This window comes from Stomoxys calcitrans, chromosome 1 (genome assembly GCF_963082655.1).
Source record: "Stomoxys calcitrans chromosome 1, idStoCalc2.1, whole genome shotgun sequence".
NCBI lineage: Eukaryota > Metazoa > Arthropoda > Insecta > Diptera > Muscidae > Stomoxys > Stomoxys calcitrans.
Genome location: NC_081552.1, coordinates 177,708,623 through 177,722,867, shown reverse-complemented (window position 1 = coordinate 177,722,867; position 14,245 = coordinate 177,708,623). Strand labels below are relative to the sequence as shown.

General features: G+C 41.5%; 1 long non-coding RNA gene across 3 annotated transcripts; it reads right to left on the bottom strand.

The window, feature by feature from the left end:
• Positions 1 to 357: 357 nt before the first annotated feature.
• Positions 358 to 14,022, bottom strand: LOC131994116 (uncharacterized). Of its 3 annotated transcripts, XR_009396453.1 has the most exons (5): positions 13,838 to 14,022; positions 13,478 to 13,782; positions 4,722 to 4,949; positions 4,552 to 4,644; positions 358 to 1,019 (listed from the first exon to the last, which is right to left on the bottom strand). It is a non-coding gene; the product is annotated as an uncharacterized LOC131994116 (long non-coding RNA). The 3 variants fall into 3 exon arrangements; XR_009396452.1 differs by lacking the exon at positions 358 to 1,019 and having other exon boundaries at positions 4,149 to 4,644; XR_009396454.1 differs by lacking the exons at positions 358 to 1,019; positions 13,478 to 13,782 and having other exon boundaries at positions 4,149 to 4,644.
• Between the last annotated feature and the right edge of the window lie 223 nt (positions 14,023 to 14,245).

The following is a 14,245-nucleotide window of genomic DNA, read 5'->3' as shown; positions in this document are numbered from 1 at the left end:
GGTCCGACCGGACTTTACCTTTATAAATAATTTTATTTTCTTGCTATAAAGGCCTTTTCAAATTGGGATTGCTCCCTGTATATATTTTTATTTCTTTGGCAATATTACAATATTATTGTCTGTTGGTGGCTGGCGTAAGAAGGATATGTTAGTCATTCTTTGTGTTAACATTGGTATTTCTCATGAGAATTTTAATCATTCCACATGAATAATGACCGCATTCAATATGGATGGCATTCTCGTTTGCCTTATGCGGTCGCAAGCTAGATAGATAGACAGATGGATACTCGTAGATGGATTTCGAAAAGCATGTAGGTGGGTCTGTACATACACGTGTGTGTGTGAGTGTGTGTGAAATAGGTTGGTCCTGGCAGAATATCAACATTGATGTTATCACATCTATTTCGTAATGATTTCTAAGGTGTTGCTGTTGCAAAAGACTTGATGTAATCTCTTGCTGCCCTTCTTCTTGGGGCTATCATGCTATACGCCTCCTCCCACTTCCCTTGTCCATGACAAAGGCTAAGGTATTTCTAGCATTTGTGTGCAGATGAGTTATTTCAACAATTCATTGATATTAATAACATTGGGCTAGTATGAATGCATATGGGCATACATATGTAGTCGTATATGTGCTCGTGCGTGTGTGTGTGTGTGTGAAATCCTTGTTGACCATTGTTTATCCCTTTTTCCTGCCACACCATGGTTTCTTTGATATGAAGTTAATCGATTGGGTTTTTGGGATTGTCTTTTAGTTATGTTGACTTTTCATGCCTCAATTACTGTGGTGTTGCAGTAAAGTGAGGGGCATTTTCTTCAAATGAATTATGTGTGAAAATCTATTCCTAATGATCCTTTGGCCTCTTTTCCAACCACATGACTGAACTTGGGGGCGTTATTGTAAGTGCGAGTGTGTTTAGTGAGATTGTGTTTACTTTAGGCGTTCATTAGTTTGTGTTTAACACAGATAGTTTCAGTTGCAGTTCAATTAATTCCATAAATAGGTGTGAGTGGTTGACCTATGTGGGGAGAGAGAGTAAATTGTTAGGCGTTTTGTAGATATTTATCGCAATTTAATTATTTTAATTAAAAACTCATTATCAACGAATAAGTGTGATTAAGTATCTTCAAGAAGTTGGATACACCTTCATCTTGGCATAGAAATAATTGGTTTTAGCAACGGTATGAGTACGTGGTTATTTTGGGATGTTTTGCAATATTAGGTATAATATTTTGTAAACGGATATTGTGAGGGATATTGGGCTTAATGCATAACGGCAGTAACTCAGTATTGGCTGAAAGTGACTGCACAGTGACAGTACTTACAGAAAATGAAGAGTTCCAATTTGTAATAACCCTCATTAGGGTGGGTCATTTTGTATGGACCAATAAAAACCTACCAAGCGGTTATTAATATCGAAATCTGCCACGAATTCTAAGCTCAAAAGTCAATATCCTGCTTTTTATAGGTGAGGCCAAACGGTGCACAGCGAAGTTGTTGTGTATCTTTTCTCTGCTTGATTCTGTTGAGTATTTAGATCCAGGAACTCTGCGACTAAGATAAGGTGCGTCCGGAGGATTGTGGGCCTGACACGAGTGGGTCTGGCTGAACAGGTGACATGTGTCGTGCGGTCCCCGGTCACAATATTTGAATAAAATTCGCCAAAAACCCTGTTTTTTGGCCGTCAATATTCAAGGACATCTTGAGGGTCGAAAACGCTGTAATTCTTTCATTTTTTCGAATTTCAAACATCAAAAAGCATTGCGAGGTTCGTAGGATTCATAAAATAAACAGCATATCTTAAAATTTCACTTTTTTTTATTTTTTGGCATTTTTTGCATGTTGGAATCAATCCTTGCTCTGTAGGAATGGAAGCGGCTGCATCTGCCGGATCATAAGTTTGCCGGGGGAGGTCAATTTCTTCAGGTGCAATGGAAGGCGGTCGTTCTTTAAGGACCACATTCACCCGGTTGCTATTCACCGCATGTGTTACCATATCTACATGATTGTTGTGTAGGCCAGCTTGAACTAGAGGCTCCCCTTGTAGCGCTGGACCACACGCTCTGTACCATGTAGATCTACCTTAAGGCTTCTGAGCGATGAATACCTATCCACTAGATGATGATTTGGATGGTCTCTGCTATAACAGCCCAGAAGGTATTGTTTAGACAGCATGTATTGTAGTTATGTCTTGACACTGGTAGGATATTTGTCTCCTGATGGAGATAGTCCACATGAGAACTGAGGAGACAGCCCGTCGCAGTTCGGAGGGCGGCATTCTCACAGATCCGAATCACAAAGTTGACGAGACCGCACTGGCGCTGCATGTCATGTCTGTCTGAAGCCATGATCGCACAATCGTTCACATATGATACGATCTCTATGCTGTCTGGAGCAGGAGCCTAGCCCTCAACTTCAACCCCGGGGCGGAGTCTAAGTCGGAGTATTAAGCCGGAGTCAGAGTGGGGGCTTACGTGCTCAACTCCGAACCCAACCTCCCACTCCGGCCTCAAAAACTCGACTCCGCAGCCCTGGTCTGGAGGCGGTGAAATGGAGGATAAGTAGAGATTAAGCAGTCCCGAATATAACACCCCTCCTTGGGGAACTCCCTGTTTCACTTTACGATATTTCGATTTCTCATCCTTAAATTCCACAAATGACTGACTATACAGATGATTCGCGTTTCAGCCATGGCTGGAGGGACACATTGGCGATGTCCTCAAAGAGTTTGGCATGGCTGACCATGTCGAATGCCTTCTAAAGGTCGAGTGCCACGAGGATCGTCCTATCACATGGCCTGGGATGATTGAAGCCACGGTAAATGTGTGCGGTGATGGCATGCAGAGCAGTTGTTATGCTATGCAGTCTTCGAAATTCAAGCTGATGCTCGGCGAATGGAATTTCTCCAACGAGGCTCGGAAGAAGTAGTCCCTCAAGTGTCCCGGCTACTGGTGAGGGGAGAACGGTCTGTACGACTCGCCCTTACTCGGATCCTTTCCATGCTTCAGTAGCGGGATCACTCTGCCCAACTTCCAGATATTGAGCATTAAAAGAGTGTTCAAATACAGGTTAGGATATTTGCAAGGTACTAGACTTCAGGTAGATCCCGATTCTTCAGCGTCAGTTTAGAGATTCTGTCGGGGCTAAACGGCTTGGATAACCTGGTGCTCCTCTTCGGATCAATCACGCTTACGTTGCCAGAAGTGACTGAGGTCCTGTCGTCCCGTCTACCGGGGTTCGAGAGTTACTTAACAGTAGACCACAAATTGCCAAAACCGATACCTAAATTACATTGCTCCAAGGATTCCAGCCATAAATTCCGCTTATGTTCGTTGACTACCCTGCTAATTTCCAGATTCAGTTCGCTGATTCTGGGGTTTGTGGAGTCCGTGCAACGAATCCCATTACGCTCGTCTGTGAGTACCACTGCTTGCGCCTGGAATTGGGCCACACTTGGGGTATTCTACCGTCTAGTATAAAGCGAGCGGCTGCTGCATTAATGATGTCTCGGAATTACCTCTCGGCAACTTGCACATTAGAGGAGGTTTCAGTTCACTGAAGCGGCAATTGGTGAACTTTCTGAAGACGACCCAATTGACCTTCTTTTGATTAATAAACGTTCGACGCTCAGAGGTTATAGAGTCGGGTGATTGGTCGATGGTGAGAATTATGGAGAGGTGGTCTGATCTCAAGGAAATGTCGGCTTGCCAGGTTACGTCACTAAGGCTATTAGGTGATGCAATAGAAATGTCTGGCGGGCTGCATCCTTATTCACCGTCATTAGCGCCCAGGCACAGGGCCTCAATTCCTTGAGCGATCCTTACATAGCACATTGTATCCGTGACAACTGTGCAAGCTGCAGGTGATGGTCAGCTTTGTCTCCCGGACCGCTGCAACAAATATGTTCTCCAAACTCATAAGATCCACAATCTCGTCGATCTTGCCACGGATACCGTTGCAACTCAATTGCAGAAATGATACACCTCCCGGCACTGGCCTGGCAATATTGGGGCTGGAATGCTACTGTAGCGTATATTGCCTCACGGCAATATTTTCTATTTAAATATTAAAGAGAAAGAAATCCCAAATATATTTTACCAATATTTCTAATCATTTTAAAGTTAAATTAATTTAAAATTAATGTGAGTGCTTTTAACGTTTGCTTTATGTACTACAACAGGATTTCAAGCTTTTTCGTTTCCTTGCCCTTACAACTCATCCTTTGACATACGAAACAGGGAAAATAACAGAAAAATACAGTTAAAAAAAGGCCACATCACAAAACATCGTTAACAATGTATAATTAAAAGAAAGAAAGTCCATAATGCTAAAATTCTATCTTCTCAGGCAGTCAACTCCTACCCCAGCAACATACAATACATGCTACAAACAAATGACTACAACAACTGCTGCAACCAGATACTACATTTAAAACAAAAACCATTCACAATAACAAAAGAAATGAAACGAATTGAAATAAAACTTGGAAAAAATTTTAAAAGGCAAGCAGAAAAGGATACATCGACGAAAACAGGATAATGTGCATTTACTTCGTAGTTTCTTTGCCCCGACTGCAAGACCGTATGGGGTGGAGAAAATAACTGATGGTGGGGTGTTGGTAGTGGTACACTGTTTACAACTCTCTGCAAATGAAGAACAAAGAATAAAGAATAACTTGTATACTGAAGTGAAGGATGGAAAACGAAAAGAAATGACTTACATTTTTCCAATGATGGTTTTATTTTTACAATAGCAAATACGAGGTAGGATCTGTGATATCAAAGGCTTAAGGCTTTATTATTTTCCCAGTTCAATATACTATATTGAAATTAGCCGAGTTTCGGACTTATGTTCACCGTGAACTTACTTTGGTTGATCACTTCCCTGTACACCACACCTAATTTCTACCTATCGCCATTCTCAACACGTTTGCCTCTGCAACATAAATCTTGTACATATTCACAATTATATGTAATTCCAGCAGTTTCTCAATAATGTAATAACAATGAAAAAATCTGGTAACCCGTAATTTCCTTGGGATCAAACCATATCCCTCTTATTTAATCCATAGAAAGACCAGTCGACATTAATACCTCCAAACGCTAGACTATTAGCAGAAAGTCGATTGAAATGGCCCTTACGAGCCTGAGTGCTAATTACAGTTACATGATCATGCAATTGATGTGCAATTGATCCACATTGATGTTCGCGATTGTATTGGCCAATCAGTAATCTGCTGGCTTTCTAAAACTAGGATAGCTATACCCATGTGTTGTATAGTGCATAGTTGTACTTTTCGTACTCAATTTTTGCAAAATCAGGTAAAAATTATACCTTTAAGCCGCCTTAAAATCTAATCGGGAAAACGGTTTACACGGTTTTTGACGTCATAATAAAATTTATGTGTAAAATTGCAACCCAATCGAACAACCATTGCCACTTTCAGGGGCTCAATACGTAAACCTGAGTAATAGGTTTATACGGCGCCGCATATGAACGTAGTTCTTCTTGTTCGGGCCGTTGAGTGGTGCGGACGTTTTGTTATTTCGCTCCGCAAGAATATTCTGTTACTCGTAGTAGGTAATTATTTTCGGAAAAACATTTTAAGTTACCTAAGAATAGCTGGGATAGTGTTCTCCATTAGGCGGTTGGTGATCTGGGTTTGTTTTTAGTGGAGCGGCAGATCTACACCTGGTTCGAGTCTATTCCATCTTTGCATGCCCATAATTTGTCAGGCCATCGGCCTTCCCCGGCGAACCAACATGCTCTTCAAGAAGTTGGAATAATAGAAAGCTCATCGCTCTCAAGTTTATTGAGAGGCTTGGTGCGAATGATCCTTAGACTCTCACCATTAGGGAGAGACTCCCTCTTAGCATCTTTTTTGTATTCTATGAGTTCAGCTTCCTCCGCCGAAGCGGTCAGTATTTTCATACGATAAAGCACATTGTGCTGAGCTCAATGGATTCTTTCAGCATTTTAATTAGGAACTATGTTTTCTATACGACGAGATAAATGCTACTGCTGAAATGATTGAGAAGATAATTTTAAATGGAATGAGGACATTTATTCCAATTAAGACTATAACGGCTAAATCAGACGACAAAAGATGGTTTAACCAGACATGCATAGATACTGTCACATCGAAAGAGGTGGCATTCAAGAACTAGCGATGTATAAAAATGTCAATACTTAACTGCTGCACAAGCAGGCAAGATCTTCGTGTGCCAATGTGCTTAGGCGTGAAAAATTTCTTTACGAACAGCGCTTGCGTACTAAGGTTCTTGCTTCTAAACGTAAGTAAGAGTTTTTGGTCATTTGTGAAAAGGGTAAAGGATTGTTCTTCATCTATTCCAACATTTGTTAAGGATGATCGAATGTTCACTGACCCGGTTGATAAGGCTAACCTGTTGGCTAATATATTTGCAGGGAACTCTTCCCTGCCAGATAGCAATTAACCACTCCTCCCAATCGAAAATGTATCTGGCGTCATGCCCCAGATATTTTTTCGAACTCCTGGAGTTAAAAGGGTTCTTGAGAATCTAGACGCAAATCAATCCCCGGGCCCGTATAGGATATCAACACTTGTCTTGCGCATGTGTTTTTCGACGCTTGCTTGTCCATTACGCAATCTTTTCAACCTTGCCTTCTGTAGGTGTTCCCGCCGCGTTGGAAGGTTGCGAACGTTCAGTCAATACCCAAGAATGTCGAGGCTAACATCCCTGCGAATTATCGGCCAATTACGATATGCTCCGCTCTCTCCAAGGTTATGGAGAGCATGGTTAATCACCATCTTGTGAGGTTTTTAGAACCTAATGGGCTTCTTAGTGACCAACAATATGGGTTCCGCAGAAATCGCTCTAAGGGCCACCTCATGGCACTTCTATCGGAACGTTGGAGTCGCTCAATCCACCAGTTTGGTGAGAGTAAGGTGATGGCTCTGGATATCTCCAAGGCATGTGATAGGGTCTGGAGCGTTGCAATAGTATCAAAGCTTGTCGCCTTTAGTGTCGGTAATGGTTTCGTTCGATTTTTTTCTTTCAAGTCTTTTCAGAGATCGCACTATACGAGTCGTTATAGATGGGTTCTCATCCAATAACCATAAATTGGCCGCAGATGTACCCCAGGGTTCTGTTCTTTCTCCTTCTCTTTTTCTTATTTTCATCAGCGATCTGTTGAGTGAGACATCGAATTCGATTTACTCATATGCGTGTGACAGTAATCTCTGTCATTCTTACTCATTCGACCATAGGCCGAGTCTTCGAGAGATTAAGGACAAGAGACGGGTTATGGATGATACACTCTACCAGGATTTGCTGGCCATTTCTGAGTGGGGTAGAATGAATCGAGTAGATTTTAATGCACAGAAGACTCAGTGCTATTTGTTGTCACACAAACGATTCGGGTATTCAACTCTATTGCCCCCTTGAACGTCGTCGCAATGTGGGTTGTTTGGCGCTGTTTTATCGGTATTTTCATGGTATGTGTTCGTCTTCTTATTACTGATGTAATGATGTTTGTCGTCTTCTTATTACTGATGTAATGATGTTTGGAATGTCTAGTCATTCCAGGAACTCAAAGCCGTTTGTAATAGATGGGCCAGCGGACAGCACAATGCATTATAGAGAGAATTCCTATTTCGCCCGAACCGTTCGTATGTAGAATCGACTTCCGTCTAATGTTTTCCCACCCGCTTTGACATCCAGAGATTTAAGACAAATGTCAATAAACTCTATATCCTTTCCTGGGTCTCCCGCAGTTTGTGACGATGCAGACTGGGCCGATACAGACTAATTGCCTGCGGGGATCAACGCACAGTTGAAATGTCTCGTTGTGCGCTCAAATAGATTGGTGAGATCTGGACAGGTGCAGCACTAGATTTAGTCAAGAAGGAAGATATTCCTTAACAAGTCTGTATCCTACGGTGGTGTTTGGAAATCAGAAGATGACTCAGCAGTTGTTTCTGAACACTTGCCTGAGGAACTATCGACCACATCGCAAAAGTCTGACGGATTTCAGGAGACTGAAAATCATCCTGCCACGATCGAGACAGGAGGGGATGGCAAACGGGACCCGACAAGCCCTGTGTGAGTGGGTCATCTGGTTGGACTGAGCTCAAGGTGTTCGCCAGCGGGGAAGTACGGAACTCAAAATGTACTTCGACAGCAGCAGTTAGTGAAGCATCTAAGGAGCAATCGTTTACACCGCAAGTATCCAGTGTCCTGAGGAGTGGTTCCACTGCTTCCTCACCTGCCCCTGGATGCGTACGGAAGCTCATCATGACAAGATCTAACGAATAATGGGAGGATGAACTCCTGGCGGAATCAGGAGTCGAGGCTAACGCAACAGCGGTGGACGTTCTGAATCCTGACTATGGTCCGGTTACTACAGATACATCTCCACCAGATACATCTCCACCATGATTTTGATCATCTGTTGGAAGTTATATTGATAGCTTCGAACGCTAAGACAACGGCAATAGCTCACGCTGTTGCTCCGTGTGCCCAGGTTCGAATCCTGGCCGGGCTCTGCCGAATTTTTAATTTTTCAAGTTTTTTGCCTGTTAGGGCGAGATCATTAAATTTTACAATTCTTGTTTGTTTCTCTTTCGAGACGAGCTCAATGATCGCAGCTGCAAATGGAAAAGGAAAGCCAAAGATAGCAACACACACCAACCACTATGCCATTACACAAAAATAAATGCATTGGAAGAAGTACAGCTAATAAGCAGGGTTGTCGAGCTTGGTTAATGTGGTAATTGTTTCAAAAATGCGTTTTCGGAATTAATTCGATTCAAATACAACATACCAACTCACGACCCTTGAAGCCATCACACCTAATATGGTTGAAAAGTATTCTAACCAAAGACGAAACGCGTCCCATAGTGGTTGGTGTGTGTTGCTATCTTTGGCTTTCCTTTTCCATTTGCATCTCGAAAGAGAAACAAACAAGAATTGTAAAATTTAATGATCTCGCCCTAACAGGCAAAAAACTTGAAAAAAACTGAGTAAAAAACTTCACTAGACCATACGTCTACGGCGAAAATTAAGCCTCCAGATTTTAATTTCTCAGTCACGTTGTTTTTAATATTTTGGGCTATGGCAGCCAAAACATTGAGATTTTCTATCCAATACAAAGACAAACAAGTAAAAGCGTGCTAAGTTCGGCCGGGCCGAATCTTATATACCCTCCACCATGGATCGCATTTGTCGAGTTCTTTTCCCGGCATCTCTTCTTAGGCAAAAAGTGATATCAGAAAAGAGTTGCTCTGCTATTAAAACGATATCAAGATATGATCCGGTTCGGACCACAATTAAATTATATGTTGGAGACCTGTGTAAAATTTCAGCCAATTCGTATAAGAATTGCGTCCATTGGGGCTCACGAAGTAAAATAGAGAGAACGATTTATATGGGATCTGTATCAGGCTATAGAACGATTCAGACCATTATAAACACGTTTGTTGATGGTCATGAGAGGATCCGTCGTACAAAATTTCAGGCATATCGGATAATAATTGCGACCTCTAGGGGTCAAGAAGTCAAGATCCCAGATCGGTTTATATGGCAGCTATATCGGGTTATGAACCGATTTGAACCTTATTTGACACAGTTGTTGAAAGTAAAAATAAAATACGTCATGCAAAATTTCAGCCAAATCGGATAGGAATTGCGCCCTCTAAAAGCTCAAGAAGTCAAATCCCCAGATCTGTTTATATGACAGCTATATCAGGCTATCGACCGATTTCAACCATACTTGGCACAGTTGTTGGATATCATAACGAAATACTTCGTGCAAAATTTCATTCAAATCGGGTAAGAATTGTGCACGCTAGAGGCTCAAGAAATCAAGACCCAAGATCGGTTTATATGGCAGCTATATCAGGTTAAGAGCCGATTTGAACCATACTTGGCACAGTTGTTGGATATCATAACAAAACACGTCGTGCAAAATTTCATTCCTATCGGATAAGAATTGCGCACTCTAGAGGCTCAAGAAGTCAAGACCCAAGATCGGTTTATATGGCAGCTATATCAGGTTATATACCGATTTGAACCATACTTGGCACAGTTGTTGTATATAATAACAAAACACGACGTGCACAATTTCATTCCAATCGGATAAGAATTGCGCACTCTAGAGGCTCAAGAAGTCAAGACCCAAGATCGGTTTATATGGCAGCTATATCAGGTTATGGGCCGATTTGAACCATACTTGGCACAGTTGTTGAATATCATAACAAAACACGTCGTGCACAATTTCATTCTGATCGGATAAGAATTGTGCACGCTGGAGGCTCAAGAAGTCAAGACCCAAGATCGGTTTATATGGCAGCTATATTAGGTTATGAACCGATTTGAACCGTACTTGGCACAGTTGTTGGATATCATAACAAAACACGTCGTGCAAAATTTCATTCCTATCGGATAAGAATTGCGCACTCTAGAGGCTCAAGAAGTCAAGACCCAAGATCGGTTTATATGGCAGCTATATCAGGTTATGGACCGATTTGAACCATACTTGGCACAGTTGTTGGATATAATAACAAAACACGTCGTGCAAAAATTCATTCCAATCGGATAAGAATTGCGCACTCTAGAGGCTCAAGAAGTCAAGACCCAAGATCGGTTTATATGGCAGCTATATCAAAACATGGACCGATATGGCCCATTTACAATACCAACCGACCTACACTAATAAGAAGTATTTGTGCAAAATTTCAAGCGGCTAGCTTTACTCCTTCGGAAGTTAGCGTGCTTTCGACAGACAGACGGACGGACGGACGGACGGACGGACGGACGGACGGACAGACGGACGGACATGGCTAGATCGACATAAAATTTCACGACGATCAAGAATATATATACTTTATGGGGTCTTAGACGAATATTTCGAGTAGTTACAAACAGAATGACGAAATTAGTATACCCCCCATCTTATGGTGGAGGGTATAAAAATTTTAGAAAAGGCAGTAGTTAAGAACTCTCAAGTACATGGCGAAAGCATTGGAACGCTCCTTCGGGCAGTTTTGGCATTGTGAAAGTGCAAATTTTTCTAAACGCCTCCAGATTTTGTTTTCTCAGACTTTTGTCACGTTTTTATTCCCTCCATAATAGGATGGGGGTATACTAATTTCGTTATTCCCCCTAAAATATATATATTCTTGATCGTCATGACATTTTAAGTCGATCTAGCCTTGTCCGTCCGTCTGTCAGTCGGAAGCACGCTGACGAAGGAGAAAAGCTAGGCGCTTGAAATTTTACACAAATACTTTTTATTAGCGTAGGTAGGTAGGGATTGCAAATGGGCCAAATCGGTCCATGTTTTGATATAGCTGAGTCTTGACTTCTTGAACCTCTAGATGACGCAATTATTGTCTGATTAGACTGAAATTTAACAAGTGGTGTGTTGGTATCAATTCCAACAACTCTGCATGAAATCCATTCAAATCGGTTCATGACCTGATATAGCTGCCATATAAATCGATCTGAGATCTTGACTTCTTGAGCCACTGGAAGACGCAATTCTCATCCGATTTGGCTCAAATTTTGGTGGGGTGTTCCGGTATCACTTCCAATAACTGTGCTAAGTATGATTCAAATCGGTTCATAACCTGGTATAGCGGCCATATAAACAGATCATAGATCTTGACTTCTTGAGCCACATGAGGGCGCAATTCTCGTTGCATTTGGCTGAAATTTTTGCATAAAGTGTTTTGGTATCACTTCAAATAATTGTGCTTAGTATGGCGTTAATCGGTACATAACCTGTAATAGCTGCCATATGAACCGATCTGGAATCTTGACTTCTTGAGCCTCTAGAGGTCGCAATTGTCATCCGATTTGGCAGAAATTTTGTACAACGGCTTCTCTCATGACCTTCAACATACGTGTCAAATATAGTCTGAATAGATCTGTAGCTTGATACAGCTCCCACATAAACATATCTCCCAAAGACTTCTACAATGTTCAGCATTCAATTCATTTATGGTCCGAATCGGAGTATAACTTCATATAGCTCCAATTGCATAACAGTTCTTATTCTTTATTCTTTGCTTGCCTAGAAAGAGATACCGCGCAAATAACTCGAAAAATGCGATGCGGGGGGTATATAAGATTTGGCCCGGCCGAACCTAACGCGCTCTTACTTGTTTTTTGATATTTTGGCGTATGACAGCCAAACCATTGAGAATTTCGATTCAATGCTAAGACAACAATTGTTAAAATCTCTAGTTCACCACAGAAGCATTGAAACGCTCCTTCAGGCAGTTTTGGCCTTGTGAAAGTGCAAATTTTTCATGGGAATATTGATAAATTACTATAAGCAACTAAAAATTGTCTCGGCAGATCGGTCTATATGACAGCTTTTGGAAGGCATAGTACATTTCACTGCGGCAATTATGGGCTTAACACTAAAAATCGACTGATCGTTCCACATGGCAGCTATTTCGAAATTTAGTCCGATTTAGACCAAATTCGGTTCGGACATCGGTAGGCATTGTACAACTCACCGTTCCACATTTCGGCAAAATCGGATAAAACATGTGGTTTTATGTATTTTTGGCCGCTCTTTCCATACAAGTCCGACACAAGCGAGTCATTCAGGGCCTCCGTGATCCGCTTGAACACTATGTCTATATCCTCCGCTGTTTCCACTTCCCTTTCTGGTCTAGGGATAGACGTGCAGAATTTGTGCTGAAATTTATCCCATCCACCTTACTTCTGTTTAGCCAAGGGACAACTTCTACAGTATTTTCTCCAAGGCTGAAACTAAAATAACGATGATCAGAGAAGCTGAGGTCAGCCAACACTTCCAAGTCGCATATTCTTGCGCTTATATCTTCCGATACAAAGGTTATATCTTCTACCTACTGACTGTTCCTGGTAATAAAGGTCGGTTTATCCCCATTATTACAAATTGCTAGATTGCAACTTACAACTTATATAAAGGTCCTTAGGCTCTATTACTATTGTTGGCCTAAGTTCTTTTGGGCATGGGATGGCCCCCAGGTGATCGCAGCCTTTTTTAAGATCGCCTCTTTAAGATCGTATTGGTTTGCTAGAGAAGGCCGATCTAGGTTCGGGCTTGTTCTTAAGACTCGAACCGGGTGTCTTCATCAAAAGACAAGTCATATGTCGGGTAATATAGCCTGGGCCAACCACTCCACCAGTCGGGGTCTCAGTAGCAAAAAACATGCTACGGCCTGAATCTTTGGATTCCATTCTAAGCTTACTCTGGAGCTCTATCCCTTCTCAAATGGCATATTGTTTTCTAATTTTTTTTTTCGATTTTCTCCCACTGTGTGCAGGTTAACCGCTAAATCCGGGCAATGACTTAGGAAACGATCCAACGTCTCATCATCTACCCCACATGCCCTAAACATGCTTTCACTTGCCGCAACGATTTTGCATAAGTGAGCTCGTAGTCCTATGTGTCGTGTTATGATACCGAAAGGTATACTGACATCCTGCTAACTACCTTTCAGTACTAGCCTCGTCTTCTCACAATCTGTTTCTCCCCATAGGACTTTCGTCTAGGTTAATATTCAGATTCCTAGTTCTAGCCCATGTGCCTGCTATCTGCAAAACCTGTGCACTATTTCGGCTTTTCTGCATAGCTGCTCTCTGCTCCCTGACCCTCAGCACGCTTTTATGTTGGTAATCCACAGGAGTGGCGACAATCTACGAAATTGAATTTTGAATTTTTTCTCCAAATATTAATCTTCCCATGCCACTATGGACATACACCTAAACCAGTAATCGGCTTGTTGTGCGCTCTAAAAACTATAAAGTAACCTCTAAAAAGAACATTTTAAGTTAGGAATTCTGTACTACTTACAAAATCCTTAATTGTTTTCAATACCACTCCCTTCAGTTGGTTCATGTCTGGCATTGTGTCTTCAGCTAGGTGCCGGTAACTGTTAAATGCGAAAGCCGGGCAATGACAAAGGAAATGCTCCAAATATGAACAAAGTTTAAATTTAAATTTTAACCAAATTCTTAATGATAAAAATTATTTTCGAAAAAAAATTACACAAAACAAAATGTAGATTTGAATAGGTTTATTTGACAGTTCTGTAAAGGAAATCTGTCAAGCGAGTCTATTTCAAATCTACATTACGTTTTGTGAATAAGGCCAAAAATGTACAAGCACTTTTTTAAGATAATCCAATTTTTGTCAATATTTTCAAGGAAAATCATTGAAGTCCCCTTTTAAAATGAGAATTTGCTTATGGCATGGCAGGTT